Source organism: Nicotiana attenuata, chromosome 12 (assembly GCF_001879085.1).
Source record: "Nicotiana attenuata strain UT chromosome 12, NIATTr2, whole genome shotgun sequence".
Taxonomy (NCBI): Eukaryota; Viridiplantae; Streptophyta; class Magnoliopsida; order Solanales; family Solanaceae; genus Nicotiana; species Nicotiana attenuata.
The window spans coordinates 52,631,456-52,646,679 of NC_032000.1; positions in this window are offsets into that span (position 1 = coordinate 52,631,456).

Below are 15,224 nucleotides of genomic sequence, written 5' to 3' on the forward strand. Positions count from 1 at the left end.
ACAACACAAGCCCTCGGTCTTACTCAGTCAGAATCTCACAAGCCACACGGGCAACAGTAAAACATGATGCTCAAATCAAAATATCTTTTAAAATGTCATTTAAGGTGTTTAAAAACAGAGTAAACATGGCTGAGTTTTGAAAACAGTAAAATATAGCATGACTGAGTACCAGTATAAAGTCAAATTAGTGAGGAAATGGCAGTAAAAATCCCCTAAGGGTCCAAACAATCGGCACAAGGCCCAAACACGGCATTTAGCCCCAAACACAATAATATTTTCCAAGATATAACAATATCAAATAGTTTTCAAGTAAAATACACGACTTAATAGTCGTACGGGATGGATCAAGTCGCAATCCCCAACGGTGCACGACCCCACGCTCGTCATCTAGCGTGTGCGTTACCTCAAGCTAGCACAACGATGTGAAATCCGGGGTTTCATACCCTCAGAACAGTATTTACAATCATTACTTACCTCTATCTGGTCCAAACTCTACCCGCTATGCCTTTGCCTCTCGAATCGGCCTCCGGATGCTCCAAATCTAGCCAAAAACAGTTTCATGCCATCAATATATGCTAAGGGAACAATGCCCACTCGAAAATAATCGAAAAATAATGCAAATCCCGAAATTAACCGAACCCGAGCCCCGGTCCCACGTCTCAGAATTCGATAAAATTTACATCAATATATTCTTATCTCCCCACGAGTTCATACATATCAAAAGTACCAAAATCCGACCACAAATGGCCCCTCAAATCCTCAAGTCAAGGTCTCCAATACCAAGCCCTAGTTTCCCAATTTTTAACCCTTAATTTCATAAACAGCTCTAATTCCGTGAAATAATACCATAGAAACGATTTTTAGGTTCAACAATCTTACCTCCAGACGTTATCCCTTGAATTCCTCTTCAAAATGGCTTCTCCAAGCTCAAACCCGAATAAAAATGGTGAAGAAATAGCTAAAAATCGCGAAGGAAGCCTCTTATACTTTCTGACCCAGGCTTTTCGCACCTGCGGTCCTTTTCCCGCTTCTGCGGTCCCGCTTCTTCGGCCTAATCCACCGCATCTGCGGTTTTCACTTAAATGGCCATTTCCGCATCTGCGATTAAAAACCTCGCACCTGCGCTACCGCAGGTGCGCCCACTTCACCGCTTCTGCAGTTCCTAATGATATTCCTCTTGGCCGCATCTGCGACTGCCTTCCGCTTCTGCGAGCATCGCACATGCGGCCTCACAACCGCAGGTGCGGTTATGACAACAACAAAATGACTTCAGTTTCCCAACTCAACTCCAAACCATCCGTCAACCATCCGAAATCACCCCGAGGCCCCCGGGACCTCAACCAAAAGCACCAACAAGCCATATACTACTATTCAAACTTATACCAATCTTCGAAACACCTCAAACAACATCAAATCAACCAAAACACATCGGATTCAAGCCTAAGGTTCTCAAAATCTTCCGAATTACGCTTTTGATCAAAAAGTCTGTCAAACCGTGTCCGAATGACCTGAAATTTTGCACACACATCCCAAATGACACAACGGACCTACTGCAACTTCCAGAATTCCATTCTGACCCCTATATCAAAATCTCACCTACCAAACGGAAAACGCAAAAATTTCGATTTCGCCAATTCAAGCCTAAATCTACTACGAACCTGCAAAACACGTCCCGATCACACTCCTAAGTCCCAAATCACCTAACGGAGCTAACCAAATCATAAAAATCCAAATCCGAGATCAAATACTAACAAGTCAAGACTGAGTCAAACCTTTCAAATTTAAAGCTTCCAGCTGAGAATCATCCTTCCATATCTATTCCGATTAACCTGAAAACCAAAACTGACGATTTACATAAGTCACAATGCATAATACGGGGCTGGTCATGCCCGAGAACTGGCGAGCGAAGTGCAAAAGCTCAAAACAATCGGTCGGGTCGTTACATCCTCCCCCACTTAAACATACGTTTGTCCTCGAACGTGCCCATAGTTGTTCCAAAGGCCAACAAGTCGCAGTATAACCTTACCATGCAGATACCCGGGGGTGATCCCACGTCACCCTATCTCATATAGGTCCGATAACACATTGTAACTGAAATTTTGCAATCCAACCTAGCCCATAAACTTTAGAACCACATTTCCACTTTTGAAATCATCTACAAGATTGGAATCTCACATTTATACTCTGAATAAGCCCGAACAAGCTGTAATAAACCATACCTGCAACCTCAGATGCAAATACATGATATACCACATCACTCAAACTCTCATAGCGATAACTTCTAATCACAGCAGTTGCTCAAAACATCCAAATCTCGATAATAAGCCTCTTATCAAATGAAGCCTCATTCCAACACTTTGATATACTGCCAATGATAAAAGATACACGTAGAAAGCCATGACCATCCCTCAGATCAACCATTCGTGAAGCCACTTCTCCCTTGGTAAGGACCATAGCAAATTTCTGAGCCGAACATCGATATTATCCTTCCAGCATGCTGAAACCGTATCCGATAGTATTCATTCTAGATCTCAGTGACCTCATCTTATCCAACACGACTACTCTAGTGACATGACATATCAATTCAATCTAGATCCACAACCCGTGTAATCCGCGCACCAATAAGCAACAATCTGAACGTACTCAAATCATGAAAATGACTCAAATGAGAGAGCTGTACCACAAGCTCACCAGTACCACCACACCAAATGCTGAGAACCCTTCACACCTCGTAGAAACAGAACACACGAATCTAGCCCGAAGGATCATACCTCCACATACTTTGTTGAAATGCGCGACCCTATCCAAACAGCGGTCCGCATGAAACACCTCACGTCACCATTCCCAAAATCATCAACCAAGCGCAATTTGATGCCTAGCACCCAAAATTGAATCACCATAACCATGGAGAAGCAAATGACGCAATGACATACCAGTCCGAAAGAACATATCCAATGTGCAACAAATCATGCAACACCCAAATACCCGTCTCATTCAAATCCCGCTAATAATCCCAAATGAAATCGCACCATATGTGCATATAACCACCAAATCTCAACTCCTCGTAACACAGGAGAGTAACTCATAGATCACGAATAAGCTCAACAATAATCGAATGGCACCTTTCTCAACAATAGCGGTTCGGAGTAAATAAATCTGACCAGGTGCAGAACACACATCCATGTTAGACCTACCAATGAACCCCAAATCAACTCTGGTCACCCACAATAGATAATTAACTCTTTGAAGGTTCACAATGACTGAGTCATAGCACATACTACCCTCTGACCAACCTTAGCTATTTTCTCAAGTCCACAACCACAAAGCCATCTAATCACGGAAACTCTCAGTCTCCCAATCCATAAAGCACACGAATCACCATATCTGATCCCAGCTATACTGCCCGAACATCTTAACACACAACCGATACTCGATCATTCCACGAGGGATACCCCTATAATTCTTCTTTGCTACCAAGCCAACTTGAATATCGACAGTCGATCCAATAAGAGAGTGCCACAATGCTAATGAAGTATCCTTAATCCAAACACATTACCCTTTTTCTGAAGTGTATAGCCTTATCAAGACACACCATTTAGTAATATCATTTACCTAGTCATCTGAAACTGCCGTGCTGTCTACGAATATTATGACCTTCCTTCCAGAACTGAACTGCGACCTTACACATGCCAATCTCAACCCTACACAACATACCCCATATACCATGCCATCCTATGATAAATATGAGAACTTCATAATCCCTTCCGAGCCACAATCAAATATATACTCAACTAGTCAAGAACTTTCCATTTGATCCCATCTAGGAGAAAATCACTATACATCCCATGCTCCTCAGGCCAGCAGAAATTATACATCTCTAACCATGATAGAAATTATCGAGAACTCCACGAATCCCTTTTTGCACAAAACCGAACCATCAGGACTGACTCCTTCTAACTCAACCAAGCTACACAAGCCATCAAAAACCTAAGAGTATTGCCACGAAACACCTGTGGAAACCCACCGCTTCATAAGCACTCAAGAACCGATCATATCCATTACCATGCCAATCCGGCCTACTACCAAGCTATCCCATCCGTCCGAGTTCCCTTCTGATTTTCTTTTGATTTACCTTCAACTTGATACTCTTTCTTGCTATAACACCACAATTCCTCAACCCAGACTTACCATAAGAGACCCAAGCATAAAACCACACTGTCTAAGGCTCATAAGCCGCTGAATACTCTCTTAAATATTCCCAAAGGACCACATTCAAAATACCTACCCTGAAGGGACTTCCTGCGAATCCAAAGCCATTACCTTTACCTTCCTGATACTGATATATAGAATCCCATAATGATATAGAAATACCACGAGTCTTGAAACCCTCCAATGCAAACCTCAGTTTCTAGCCAAATATACAACTTGAAAATCTCCAATTATTACATGTAAAATCTTGAACCCGTTAGAACCATTCTCGAGAGTTATCCACTCTACTCAAACCGCAATTAGACCGATCAACGGACCGGATGACCTGGGCTTCAATAGCACTCCGACACTGCAGAATGTAACCTCACCCTAATGCAACTAAGCAACTTCATGATCTATGCACCGCACATCCTTTACCGATAACAACTCAAGTCATTCCACGATTCTCATACACCCATAAAGCATAACATAACCTTTTGTTGAAATTTCCTTTACTCGAGCCATACTCGGTCTCAACCTCCGTAAGCCATAGCTGATTCACCGATACGCCTCAAACTGGAACCATCATAGCACATAACCGTGCAATCAACTAATCAATAGCAAACTCCCCCACTTGGCTCGAAGCCATAGATCAAAACACACAATAACTTATAATGAATATACTTTATTACTGCCATAATACCATAGTGAGATTAAACTCAATCCTTCATAAGCTCGTGCAACACAGCCCATCTAGCACTTCAAATCTTCCGCAAATCTCGCGCTCACCCTCGTAACAGTCAAGCCCACTCTCTTAAGCGACCAAAATTTAAATTGCAACACATATATTTTATTGGTATCAGAGATCTTCCAACTACAACATAAGGATCACACAAACTTCAGAACACTCCGCAGGAGATAACCCACCTGCTTCGCCTCAAACTAACATCTCTTTATACCCATAAACTTTACGCAGTCACTTAATCTTCCTGAGTCTGGACTCATATCGCAACGTGAAATCTACTTCGCTTCCCAACGAGGAAACATGAAAAAGTCCTCCAATCACACCCACAACTCGGGGCTATACTTCAAATCACGATGGAAATCAAACACCAAATAGTTCTTGCTGCCCAAAGCAGACCTTTCTCGTCTCATTCAGCTCATATGAACACATCTCACAGTCATATCACACTCATCACGTAACTATCCAGTCAGCACTGCACTTCCCTTAATAGGGACACAATCGAACATATAGACCCAGAAACACGCGTTCGCACAATAAACAGCTCAGGGCTCAAGCTATAGGCAAAATTCGGCCTCAAGTCTTCCAGACTGGACCAACATCAACACACAGAGATCACATCTCGTCCCTCGATCAGGGAATCACAAGCCATCGATGCACATCTGGTACTGAGCGCTCATGGCGCATACGAACGCGTGGAAGGAATTCAAAGAGTTATATTTCAAGCTGAATCAAGGACGCACGATAAGAATTCAAGAATGTGGGATTTCCTAAAGGTTCTGCAGCCTATCGAGGATAAATACAGACATCTCCGTACCAATCCGCGAGACTCTACTAAACTTGCTCATGACTCGTGAGACCTATGCAACCTAGGCTCTGATACAAACTTGTCACGACCCTAAATCCAGACCCGGTCGTGATAGCGCCTCACGTGAAGACAAGGCCAGCCGACACAAACCCCAAGTTTAGTTAACAGATATAAGGATTCATAATCAAGTCATTAATAATGATAAATCCCAAAATAAAGTGAAATATATCAACTGCAGAAAACAAAACACAGCCCGACATCGAGGTATCACAAGTCATGAGCATCTACTAAGGTCTGAACACAACTTAAGAATCTAAAATGTACTACACACAGTCTAAGGAAGACAAGAGGGAGAAAAGCAGTGCTGCGAACGCCGGGCAGCTACCTTGCTAACTCTGATGACTCTGCCACTGAGCTAAGGACCCACTACCGGGTTCAAAATAGTATCTGAATTTGCACAGAAGGTGCAGGGAGTAATGTGAGTACGCCAACTCAGTAAGTAATAAAAGTAAATGAAAGCTGAGAAGTAAGAAAACACGTAAGCCTCGTCATAACACTACAGCAAATGCAGTACATTTCCAAAACAGTACAGAAATCATTTACTTCGTAAATCATGCTCAATTTCGGTAAAAACCTTTTTAAAACAACTTTCAATAGTTTCAAAACGAGTGATAAAAAACAGTGAGTAAAAATGATAGAAACGTAAACAGACCCTCGGGCAAAACATGTACCATAAACCTCCCCTCGGGCATAATATCAATAGAACCAGCCCCTCGGGCTACAACACATCACACACACTAGGTACCCGCGCTCACTAGGGGTGTACAGACTACAGGAGGGGCCCCTTACGGCCCAAGCGCAATATCAAGCCATCTCATGGCATAATTAATCCGGCCCTCGGCCTCACATATCAAATAGAATCATCACACTGGGTACCCGCGCTCACTGGGGGTGTGCAGACTCCTAGAGGGACCCCTTATGGCCCAAGCGCAATAATAAGCCATCTCATGGCATAATCAACAGGCTCTCGGCCTTATATCAATCACAAGCCACCTCGTGGCATAATAAATCAGTCCCTCAGCCTCTCATATATCACAGTCAGTACCACATACTGCAGCGCGCAGCCCGATCCCATAGTATTCTCACAACACAGGCCCTCGATCTTACTAAGTCAGAATCTCACAAGCCACACGGGCAACAGTAAAAAATGATGCTCAGCTCAAAATATCTTTTGAAATGTCATTTAAGGTGTTTAAAAATAGAGTAAACATGGCTGAGTTTTGAAAACAGTAAAATATAGCATGACTGAGTACCAGTATAAAGTCAAAATGGTGAGGAAATGGCAGTAAAATCCCCTAAGGGTCCAAACAATTGGCACAAGGCCCAACACGGCATTTAGACCTAAACACAATAATATTTTCCAAGATATAACAATATCAAATAGTTTTCAAGTAAAATACGCGACTTAATAGTCGTACAGGATGGACCAAGTCGCAATCCCCAACGGTGCACGACCCCACGCTCGTCATCTAGCGTGTGCGTCACCTCAAGGTAGCACAACGATGTGAAATCCGGGGTTTCATACCCTCATAACAGTATTTACAATCATCACTTACCTCTATCTGGTCCAAACTCTAGCCCGCTATGCCTTTGCCTCTCGAATCGGCCTCCATATGCTCCAAATCTAGCCAAAAACAGTTTATGTTGATGTTTAGCTTAAAGTATATATATTTTTATGTATATCTCCTCATATTTTAATCTTGTTTCGTGAATTTGGGATGTTAATTGCTATGAATTATATTAATTTGAAGTGTTTTTTCTTGTAGGAATGATTCGGGAGCAAGTGGGGGCAAAACATGCAAGGTTTGAAGCTAAAATGGACAAAATCCAAAAAGAAGCCAGTTGGGCGCCTGTGGCGCTGAAAACAGTAGCTCAAAAATTGGGGCGCTATGGAGGGCGCCTGGAGGCGCTAGCCAGGGCGCCGGTGACGTGAAATTTCTCCAATTTCGCCCGGGACAAGGTTATTTCGGCCCTATACCTATCCAACACGTACAAAAGCAAGACTAAACCTATTTTTGAGGGGGGGACGTTTTTTAGAGGAACTTTTGACCAAACACAAGCACAGAGCCGCCGTGGAGGCCGGGTTTCATCTTTCTTCCATCAAACTTAGTAATTTTTATGTTTCTTAGTATGATTTGTTGTTTTGCTACCATGTCTATGTGGAGCTAAACTTCACGTTCTAGGGTTGTGGTTCTTTCATGACTATTGTTATTGGGATATTGGTTTTGATTTCTTAGTTTATCATATTGGTTTATTTATTTAATCCTGCACTTAATTATTTGATTGATTGATCATTAATTGAATACTATCTACGAATCTTGAATTGAACTCGAAAGTGGGAATTCTAGATTGCATATAGGATTGAGTAGAGCAAGTTCTTGAACCTGTGCATCAGGGAACGGATTCGCGGTTAGGATAGACTTATACCTAATTGCCTTGCTTGGTTAATTTACAGGAATTATAAATGTGTTCTTGTTAGTTCTAATTCCATAGACATATAGGAGTTAGGTTAGCTTGAATAGGCAAGTAAGAACTCGATAGATTCTTATGAGCAATATTAACCCTGTTAACCAATAAACTAGATAAATTAGTTAGTCAATTCAATTGAAGAATACAATAGAAATGTTAGATAGCCCATAACCCTAGATCGTTTTCATTACATTGATATCATAAAAATCTTCTCTTTTTCTGTTCAAAGTTCATTATTTATATTTCTTTATTTAATTAGTTTAGAATCAAATATTTCTAGGTTTAATTCTTGTTTAGATAATTAGGATAGTCTAATTTAGTTAATAGTTAATCACAAGTCCTCGTGGGTTCGACATCCGACTTTTAGTCACTTTATTACTTGACGACCGCGTATACTTGCGTGTGCGTTTGGCCGCAACAAGTTTTTGGCGCCGTCGCCGGGGACTTAGAAATTAACTATTCTACTAGATTGGATTTTTATTTCTTGCCTATTCAAGTTTTTATTTTTTTATTTTTAACTTAATTTAATATTTTATTATCTTTGTTGATATGCTTCTTGGAATGATAATTGGTCGAATATTAATTATTCTTAATATGGTGATCCTTGTCCATATTGTGGAGGACCAGACTTGTGGCAAAATTGTAAATCTCAATCTTATGGGTGAAATATTTGTAATATGTGTGGTGGTCAAGGTAGCCACTGGGATGGTTGTCCTAATTCTTATTATCCTTCTTAGAGCTCTTATTATGATGTTTATATTAATGTATGAGTTTGATAGGAGCAATGAAGTACAGGATATGGAACGTGATGCATGTTTTAGGGATATTCTAAGGCAAGTAGTCGAGCTACAAGATGAAAATCGAAAGGCTGCACAAAGAATTAGTGTAGCAATCATGAGAATGAAGGCCGAGGCGAAGGAAGTGGCTGAAGAGAGCGAGCTCCCACCAGAAAATAATTTTGAAGAAGCAGATATAGTGAGCCAATCTTGGCTAGAGGAACAAGCTCAACTTATAAAATTTCATGAGTTTCTCCGTGATGGTCTTTCAAATATGACAGAACAACTAATAGAAGCAAGAACTGAGCTCAGGCAAGAGATAGACCAATTTGGCTTAGATATCCATGACTTGCATGACCAATTGAATAAAAAGTTTGAGGTGTCTGATGCCTCACAACCAATTTTGTGGATACTGGCCAGTTTGTGGAGCGGAAAGAGGAACTTCAACTATTTGACCAAAATATTATTAATGATGCCAAGGTTGACGAAGAGTGCCAAATTGAGGATGTCAAAAGTAATGCAATTTTGGAGTTGGAGCGTATTGGACCTCATCTAAATACTTTTCAACATTGTGTTTGGTTGGTGACATGGGAACTGATCCACTCGAGCATATGGAGGAATCAATGGATGAGGAACAAAGTGTTTATATTCTGAAATTTGCCACACCAAGGAGATAAAATGACATTCCTCACTTAAAGGCCAAGAAGTGCAAGATGCGATACCTATTACTTGGTTCCTTTATTTTTACACCACCTCCTCATGAACGTGACAAAAAAAATGATGCAAAATTGGGGGTGCAATTTATATCTTCAGAGTGGAAGGAAAAGTGATGAAAGTTATGGCGTCGTGCCGCGATGTTAAATCAGGCGCTTGTTGGGAGGCAACCGGCCTGTATTTTAATTTTTCATTTTTATTTATTTTTTTATATAGTGTCAGGTTTTGTGTTATTTTTGTTTTGCAGAGTAGGGGAAGTCTGAGTACCCGAAGTTCAAGCTGAGGAGCATGTTTGAGCTTAAGTGTGGGGTCGTCCCGATCCTTAATATTAAGGATCATGTCCGAGCTAGGCCCGAGAAGGCCTCAGGGAGTATTTCTCACCTTTGTTTTATTGTTTTTCTCTATGATCATGCATCGAGGACTATGCATAATATAAGTGTGGGCTCGGGAAACTACTTTCTGAAGTGTAATTGTATAAAACTATTTTTTTATTTAGTTTTTCTTTTAGAACTCGTAGTAGAAATAGTCTAGGTAAAAAAAACGAAAATTGAAAAAAAAATTAGAAAAAGTTCAGACTTTTCCCGACGATGGATCTTTTGGACAACTTTCTTGAGGGATAAAGTCCGATTTTAAAACACCAAAAAGATTTTTTGTTTTTATGATAATTAGGTAGTATCCCTTGGTTTTTCTTTGGGCGTCGGTTCTTTTCCAAGGGTGTAGCTCGAACCGGGTACTTTATTTTTATTTTTTTAGGAGTAGTTTAGGAAGATACTGAGTCGCTCTGAGATACTTATTGACATGGTTGATGCTGGCACATTAGGCTATGCCATACATTCTGTTTTCCCGTATATTTGGTGAATTGTGAAGCCTAAGTAAACTAAATAGCCTATTTTGTGAGGCTCTTTCTCAGTTGTTTGACTCGTATGCCACATAGTGTAGTATTGCTTAATTTTCTCAATAATGTGTGCTTGCTTGATTTGAGAGTTGAACAGAACCGTCTTGATTGAGTCGTGTGCAACATGTGTGTGAGAATTTATGATTTTCTGTGCTATCCTGTGTAGTCTAGAACTTGCCTCGTGTGTTAATTGAAGCAAAATTGTAAGTTGTGCTAATCTAGGAGATGACGTAGGCACTTTCTTGCTTGATCATGGATGTGCTTGTCACATAAAAATAAAATTTTCCGTTGCTAGCCCCTTTGAGCCTATAGACCTTTCTTTTGGCACCCACATTACAAGCCATACCCCTATTTTGTTCTTAATTTGATATTGATTGAACCTTTACCTCCTAAGGCACTTAAGCGCTAAAAGAAGTAAGGTGAGATATTGGGGAGTAGTTTTCGAGTGGAACCATGGAAGGGCCCGTTGGTGCACTAAAGTTGAAATTAAGGGTCACTAGCCGATGAACTTTATTGTATGGAGTGTGTGAAAAAGAAAGAAAAAAAAATATATGATAGTTCAAATAATGTAGAAAAATAAACACCTCCAATTCTTATTGATTTGTGCTAGTGAAAAATAGAGAAGTGCTTAATTGAAAAGAAGGCTATGTTGTATATGGCAAGTTTGGTTGAGAAGAGTATGTGCTTGAATTGTAAATGTAGTGTATTAAAGTGCTTAGGAGGGTTAGCCACTTCCTAAATGTATCCTACCCGTCCCTTAGCCTACATTACAACCTAAAGTCCTAATTGATCCTAGATTTGGCTAGCTTAAATTAGTAGAGATATACACTAAGGGCAAGCTTATGGTACGACCACGGGATGCATATGAATTCTTTGTGAGAATGAGTGAATTTTGTTCAATTGTGTGATGTCCTTAATCTATATTCAAAAGTATATTCGGATGTGTGGACCAATTTATACTCACTCTTTTGTTTGTTGGTGAGGGCACATGATCTCATGAAAGATTTGTAATGTTGTAAACTTTCTTGTTGGGTAAGCGCATGAATTGAGGGTGCTTAGTGGTTGCAAGTCGATTATTGAGGTTGGGTGGTGACGAATAGGTTATTGGAAATTATTGAATTGAAATGTTATACTTGGGCATGCTTAAACGGGAAGAATGTAAAATTTTGTGTGTTCATGCTTGTGTGCCTGTATTAATCATAGTCAAGGGTATAGTGTGTGGTTAAAAGTTAAAGTGCTCCTCTATAATTGATACTTGTACGTAGTTGGGGGGTTTATTAGATTGTCCCATTGCTCGAGGATGAGCAAGAGTCTAAGTATGGGATGTTGATGTTTAGCTTAAAGTATATATATTTTTATGTATATCGCCTCATAGTTTAATCTTGTTTCGTGAATTTGGGATGTTAATTGCTATGAATTATATTAATTTAAAGTATTTTTTCTTGTAGGAATGATTCGGGAGCAAGTGGGGACAAAACATGCAAGGTTTGAAGCTAAAACAGACAAAACCGGAAAAGAAGCCAGTTGAGCGCCACAGGCAGCGCCTGGCGCCACATGTGGCGCTGAAAACAGTAGCTCAAAAATTGGGGCACTATGGAGGGCGCCTGGCGCTAGCCAGGGCGCCGGTGACGTGAAATTTCTCCAATTTTAGCGCCAGGCGCCGGTGACGTGAAATTTCTCCAATTTTCCCCGGGACAAGGTTATTTCGGCCCGATACCTACCCAACACGTATAAAAGCAAGACTAAACCTATTTTTGAGGGGGGGAGGACGTTTTTAAGAGGAACTTTTGACCAAACACAAGCACAGAGCCGCCGTGGAGGCTGGGTTTCATCTTTCTTCCATCAAACTTAGTAATTTGTATGTTTCTTCGTATGATTTGTTGTTTTGCTACCATGTCTATGTAGAGCTAAATTTCACGTTCTAGGGTTGTGCTTCTTTCATGACTATTGTTATTGGGATATTGGTTTTGATTTCTTAGTTTATCATATTGGTTTATTTATTTAATCATGCACTTAATTATTTGATTGCTTGATCACCAATTGAATACTATCTATGAATCTTGAATTGAACTCGAAAGTGGGAATTCTATATTGCATATAGGATTGAGTAGAACAAGTTCTTGAACCTGGGCATCGGGGAACGGATTCGCGGTTAGGATAGACATATACCTAATTGCCTTGCTTGGTTAATTTACAGGAATTATAAATGCGTTCTTGTTAGTTCTAATTCCATAGACATATATGAGTTAGGTTAGCTTGAATAGGCGAAAGAACTCGACAGATTCTTATAGCAATATTAACCCTGTTAACCAATAAACTAGATAAATTAGTTAGTCAATTCAATTGAAGAATACAATANTTTTGTCGAGTTGGGATGCAGTTCTCTTTGGAGACCTGAGTACATGACCATGAGTGACTTCTACCCGTTCAGTTGAGTTCTCTTTTCTGGTGTTGTTCAAATCTTCCATCTCCCTTTGTTCTGTTTTGACAAGACTAAGAGGAGGAGTGGGTGGAGGGCCCCTGGATCTCGTGGAATAAGATGATGTTGCCAGAGTGCACGAACTAACCTTAGGGGAGGGGAATAATAAACAAAGAAGTAAAACAAAAGGTAACCAAGTTAGTGAGGTTTATAAGAAATATTGCAATATTTAAACACATAGTGTGGAATGTAAAACGTGTCCTAATTTGGGGACCTCTTTGTGCCCGAGGTAGGCCTAGCGTCGAATTGATTTGGAGAACTTAGAATGCTGAATGCCTCATTTCTTTGATAAAAATAGACGAATCCCAAAGCGACACTAAATAACAGGAAATAAAAGTCACTAGTGGTCATCGGCCTTATTACATTTCATAAAGCAAAAAAGAAAAACTCCTATCTATTTGGTCCCAGAAGGACCTTCCCCAGATTCGGCATCATTGACTTCGTCGAACATCTTTCCTAACTCGCGAAGTCCCAACAATAGGTAGGCTCTGGCTAGATGTCCGCCCTTGTTTCCTTTAGCATTTTAGCAATCCTCGATTCTTTTGAGGAATTTCCTTTCTAGCTCCATTATGCCCCGCTCCATGTATCCCAGTCACTTGTTGGCAGTGACAGCCATTTCTTTCTACTCCTCAATCAGCTTTTGGTTGGCTTCTCGTATCTCATGGTGCTCGCTTTTGCATTCCCGGATCCTCTTGCGCAATTGGTTGTATTTGACCTGTGTCTCAGCCTTTTCGTTTATGATCCTGTGACCTCGAACAAACCCAGGCTATCCTAGACCATTCTGATTATCCTCCAACCAGCCTAAATAGTAGGGAGCACAAACAGCGTGTTATCTATCTGGCTCAATGGTATCTCTTCCCATGACGATCTTGCAGTGCCACATATGCTGAGCTTGGTACTTGTAAGGACTATCATCATCCTGGAAGTCGGCCAGAAAATGACTCATCTTGTCGTCCCTGTATATAACCTGCTTTCTACTGGCTTGCCTCGTAACCCATAGAGGGACGTAAGGGTATGTTCCCCTCAGAACGATTAATATCATAAATGGTGCATCTCTGGATCGGACGATGAACTCCTCGGTAGGGAACCACTCGAACATCCATTCTACCTGACCCTCAGTTAGATTATCAAATAGATCTACCCATCACTTGGCGTCTTCCGGCTGAGCAAACATGTTGAGCATGTAATTCATTGGACTTGGATGATGGAAGGCTATATGATCATCCCAGTCCCTTCGTTGAATCTCTTGTCGGTAGTCACCCCTTTGAAGATGCTCTATGTTCCAAAGCTGGAGTAGCAAATCGCATCCCTCGAAGTGTTTGGCTCTTTGTTGACACTTCTCCAAGGCTCGGTAAATCTCCGCAATGATCATGGGCACAATGCTAAATAGTTGCCCACCAATTCCTTCCATTAAGGTCTTAGTTACCATAGCCAGTCTAGTATGGATTCTTGCTTTCTTCATTGGAAACACGATCAACCCCAGGAAACAAAACATGAATAGAAAGACCCTTCAGTGAATATGCCCTAATGATGTGATGGCAAATTCGTCAGGATAGGTACTGTAGGATTTGTTGTGACCGTACCTCTCATACAAATAGTCAAAGGGGATATAGGATTCTTTTAGACATGTCAGTTCAGCATTCTTTTTCAAACCCATCATTTCGAGGAAGTCCCTGCCCTTGCGATTTTCAGGCATTAACAAACCCGGAGTTTCCCATGCTATACCGGCCAATCCTCCTATTTCTTCTAGCAAGGGTGTCATTTCAATGTCCCCGAAGTGGAATACGGACCTCTCACAATCCAAGAACAAAGTAGCATCTTCTATGATTTTGTTGTTGGGTTGGATTTCCAGGAGAGAAGGTAGGTTGCTGATGATAGGCTATAATTACGTATTTTAGTCGATTATTACACTCTAATTTACTGCACTTTAATTGAGTTTGAGCTTTAATCACTAGTGTTTTGCACTAATTGTATGTTTTATGCCTTGTAGGAGTGATTCCGAGCTATATAGATGTTATGGAATGAATTCAAGTGATTTGGAGCTTTAAAGTTTGAGTGAAAGTTCAAGGAATTAAGCTGGGATCGTGTTTGGG